This window comes from Mytilus edulis, unplaced genomic scaffold, assembly GCF_963676685.1.
Source record: "Mytilus edulis unplaced genomic scaffold, xbMytEdul2.2 SCAFFOLD_1051, whole genome shotgun sequence".
Classification (NCBI taxonomy): Eukaryota; Metazoa; Mollusca; class Bivalvia; order Mytilida; family Mytilidae; genus Mytilus; species Mytilus edulis.
In genome coordinates this window covers 12,501-17,500 of record NW_027267254.1, presented here as the reverse complement: position 1 = coordinate 17,500, position 5,000 = coordinate 12,501, and positions in this window count along the sequence as shown.

Sequence of the window (5,000 nt, the reverse complement as noted above, 5' to 3'; positions counted from 1 at the left end):
TCATCAAATGTTAATCCTCCCTCGACACCAGCCTTGGCCGTGTCCGCTTTTACTGTTTTTCCCATCGTTTGTCCCGTCTGGTTGGGGTTTTTTCAATATCGTTTTTCCCGTGTGTGTACCTGTGCCGACTGTGCCGGGGGGACCCCCGTTTGGTCGACGACAGCCTTTCTTCCGTGCGCCGGCCGTTTCCCGGTTGAGACCGGGGCGACCTTTGCGAGACGTGTCAGATGCGATGATACCAACGCTAGTACCGTGCGACTGATTTTTGCCTGCGTCTCTGGACCCATCGTGTTCGTACCCGGACTGCTTACAACGGTGACCGTAGCCGGAGGCGTAGGGTCGTGCAGCCACTATGTCGCCTTTACCAACTGTCTGGGAACCGTGGAATGGACGAGAGATCGGACCGGCAAGTGCATGCCTCTTACCTTCCTTTACTACCGCGTCTATCCCGACAGCGAAGATCGGGTCTTCACTGCTCCCATGATATGAAGTTGCACACGACGACTGGGGATTCCAAGATTTCAAAATTTTTCAAAATTTTAAAAGACGGCTCAGCCGGGGCAGGGACGGTCGCCCGTCGATCCGACGATCCCCACTACCCATCCGACCCCTTACTTGTGGGCCGTTCTCACCCAGGAAGGAATTTTCGACATTTGAAGAAAAAAAAAAAAAAAAAAAAAAAAAATCATCGGGCCTGCTAGCGGGCGACCGCGGGTCTGGACGGCGGGTGAAGGTACGCGGTCGGCCTGCTAGCCGTCTACCACGGGTAAAGGTACGTGGACGGCCTGCTAGCGGGCTACCACGGGTAAAAGTAAGCGGACGGCCTGCTAGCGGGCTACCGCGGGTCTCGACGGCGGGGAAGGTACGCGGTCGGCCTGCTAGCGGGCTACCACGGGTACAGGTACGCGGTCGGCCTGCTAGCGGGCTACCACGGGGAAAGGTACGTGGACGGCCTGCTAGCGGGCTACCACGGGGAAAGGTACGTGGACGGCCTGCTAGCGGGCTACCACGGGGAAAGGAACGTGGACGGCCTGCTAGCGGACTACCGCGGGTCTCGACGGCGGGGAAGGTACGCGGTCGGCCTGCTAGCGGGCTACCACGGGGAAAGGTACGTGGACGGCCTGCTAGCGGGCTACCACGGGGAAAGGAACGTGGACGGCCTGCTAGCGGACTACCGCGGGTCTCGACGGCGGGGAAGGTACGCGGTCGGCCTGCTAGCGGGCTACCACGGGGAAAGGTACGTGGACGGCCTGCTAGCGGGCTACCGCGGGTCTCGACGGCTGGGAAGGTACGCGGTCGGCCTGCTAGCGGGCTACCACGGGTAAAGGTACGTGGACGGCCTGCTAGCGGACTACCGCGGGTCTCGACGGCGGGGAAGGTACGCGGTCGGCCTGCTAGCGGGCTACCACGGGGAAAGGTACGTGGACGGCCTGCTAGCGGGCTACCGCGGGTCTCGACGGCGGGGAAGGTACGCGGTCGGCCTGCTAGCGGGCTACCACGGGTAAAGGTACGTGGACGGCCTGCTAGCGGGCTACCGCGGGTCTCGACGGCTGGGAAGGTACGCGGTCGGCCTGCTAGCGGGCTACCACGGGGAAAGGTACGTGGACGGCCTGCTAGCGGGCTACCGCGGGTCTCGACGGCTGGGAAGGTACGCGGTCGGCCTGCTAGCGGGCTACCACGGGGAAAGGTACGTGGACGGCCTGCTAGCGGGCTACCGCGGGTCTCGACGGCTGGGAAGGTACGCGGTCGGCCTGCTAGCGGGCTACCACGGGTAAAGGTACGTGGACGGCCTGCTAGCGGGCTACCGCGGGTCTCGACGGCGGGGAAGGTACGCGGTCGGCCTGCTAGCGGGCTACCACGGGTAAAGGTACGTGGTCGGCCTGCTAGCGGGCTACCACGGGTAAAGGTACGTGGACGGGCCTGCTAGCGGCCTACCACGGGTAACAGTAAGCGGACGGCCTGCTAGCGGGCTACCGCGGGTCTCGACGGCTGGGAAGGTACGCGGTCGGCCTGCTAGCGGGCTACCACGGGTAAAGGTACGTGGACGGCCTGCTAGCGGGCTACCGCGGGTCTCGACGGCGGGGAAGGTACGCGGTCGGCCTGCTAGCGGGCTACCACGGGTAAAGGTACGTGGTCGGCCTGCTAGCGGGCTACCACGGGTAAAGGTACGTGGACGGGCCTGCTAGCGGCCTACCACGGGTAACAGTAAGCGGACGGCCTGCTAGCGGGCTACCGCGGGTCTCGACGGCTGGGAAGGTACGCGGTCGGCCTGCTAGCGGGCTACCACGGGTAAAGGTACGTGGACGGCCTGCTAGCGGGCTACCGCGGGTCTCGACGGCGGGGAAGGTACGCGGTCGGCCTGCTAGCGGGCTACCACGGGTAAAGGTACGTGGTCGGCCTGCTAGCGGGCTACCACGGGTAAAGGTACGTGGACGGGCCTGCTAGCGGCCTACCACGGGTAACAGTAAGCGGACGGCCTGCTAGCGGGCTACCGCGGGTCTCGACGGCTGGGAAGGTACGCGGTCGGCCTGCTAGCGGGCTACCACGGGTAAAGGTACGTGGACGGCCTGCTAGCGGGCTACCGCGGGTCTCGACGGCGGGGAAGGTACGCGGTCGGCCTGCTAGCGGGCTACCACGGGGAAAGGTACGTGGACGGCCTGCTAGCGGGCTACCGCGGGTCTCGACGGCTGGGAAGGTACGCGGTCGGCCTGCTAGCGGGCTACCACGGGGAAAGGTACGTGGACGGCCTGCTAGCGGGCTACCGCGGGTCTCGACGGCTGGGAAGGTACGCGGTCGGCCTGCTAGCGGGCTACCACGGGTAAAGGTACGTGGTCGGCCTGCTAGCGGGCTACCACGGGTAAAGGTACGTGGACGGGCCTGCTAGCGGCCTACCACGGGTAACAGTAAGCGGACGGCCTGCTAGCGGGCTACCGCGGGTCTCGACGGCTGGGAAGGTACGCGGTCGGCCTGCTAGCGGGCTACCACGGGTAAAGGTACGTGGTCGGCCTGCTAGCGGGCTACCGCGGGTAAAGGTACTCGGACGGCCTGCTAGCGGGCTACCACGGGTAAAAGGTACGTGGTCGACCTGCTAGCGGGCTGCCGCGGGTGAAGGTACGCGGACGGCCTGCTTTGCGCGCTACCACGGCTGTCGACGGCGGGGGAAGGTACGTGGTCGACCTGCTAGCTAGCGGGCTACCACGGGTAAAAGGTACGTGGTCGGCCTGCTAGCGGGCTACCACGGGGAAAGGTACGTGGCAGGCCGACCACGTACCTTTACCCGCGGTCGAGACCCGCGGTAGCCCGCTAGCAGGCCTACCACGTACCTCTCCCCGCGGTACCCCGCTAGCAGGCCGACCACGTTACCTTCACCCACTCTTTCAAACCTTTTTTTATAAGGGCCACCGTGCCGTTATAAGCTCCAGAGACAAGCCGTACAGCTTGTCTCTGGCACCTTATATGGTCCGCGTTGGAGCATATATGGTCCGGGCTGGACCATATATGAACCAAACCTTTCTCTGACGCGACTTGGTGGACCATCGAAGGTCCAACGGATCTCTCTCTGTGGACCATATAAGGTGCACGGTGGGCCTTAAATGGTCCAGCGGGACTCTAGCGGGTCTCGATAACTACTAGGGTTAGGGTTAGGGTTAGGGTTAGGGTTAGGGTTAGGGTTAGGGTTAGGGTTAGGGTTAGGGTTAGGGTTAGGGTTAGGGTTAGGGTTAGGGTTAGGGTTAGGGTTAGGGTTAGGGTTAGGGTTAGGGTTAGGGTTAGGGTTAGGGTTAGGGTTAGGGTTAGGGTTAGGGTTAGGGTTAGGGTTAGGGTTAGGGTTAGGGTTAGGGCTAGGGCTAGGGCTAGGGCTAGGGCTAGGGCTAGGGCTAGGGCTAGGGTTAGGGTTAGGGTTAGGGTTAGGGTTAGGGTTACGGCTAGGCTTAGGGCTAGGCTTAGCACCCACTGTAACCCTAGCTTATGTCCTGAGACAACCCTAGTTCAAACCTTCGCGAAGGTGTCGGACGCCAGCACACGGCCGATCAAGAGGGTGTACGATGCCTGCCTTCGTTACCTGACATTTTATCGTATCATGGAGAGACCTGCTGTAATATTCTTACGTGCGGCTTCCCGATGACAAAAAAAAAATTGTTAAGACATACTTTTTGACTGGGGTATAGTTGGCCGGCCTTCGATGGTCGAGACGCTTACGTTCGGCTTCCCGATGAAAAAATTCCCAAGGGTCAACATTTTTTACCGACGATAAAGGTGGCCGAGAGACCCGCGGTAGCCCGCCCGCGTCTAACGTGCGACACCTCGATGAAAATTTCACCCTCGTAAAAATTTTTTTACCGAGGGTATAGTTTGCCGGCCTCGATGGTCGAGAGACCCGCGGTAGCCCGTCCGCGTCTAACGTGCGACACCTCGATGAAAATTTCACCCTCGTAAAATTTTTTTTACCGAGGGTATAGTTTGCCGGCCTCGATGGTCGAGAGACCCGCGGTAGCCCGTCCGCGTCTAACGTGCGACACCTCGATGAAAATTTCACCCTCGTAAAAATTTTTTTACCGAGGGTATAGTTTGCCGGCCTCGATGGTCGAGAGACCCGCGGTAGCCCGTCCGCGTCTAACGTGCGACACCTCGATGAAAATTTCACCCTCGTAAAAATTTTTTTACCGAGGGTATAGTTTGCCGGCCTCGATGGTCGAGAGACCCGCGGTAGCCCGTCCGCGTCTAACGTGCGACACCTCGATGAAAATTTCACCCTCGTAAAAATTTTTTTACCGAGGGTATAGTTTGCCGGCCTCGATGGTCGAGAGACCCGCGGTAGCCCGTCCGCGTCTAACGTGCGACACCTCGATGAAAATTTCACCCTCGTAAAAATTTTTTTACCGAGGGTATAGTTTGCCGGCCTCGATGGTCGAGAGACCCGCGGTAGCCCGTCCGCGTCTAACGTGCGACACCTCGATGAAAATTTCACCCTCGTAAAATTTTTTTTACCGAGGGTATAGTTT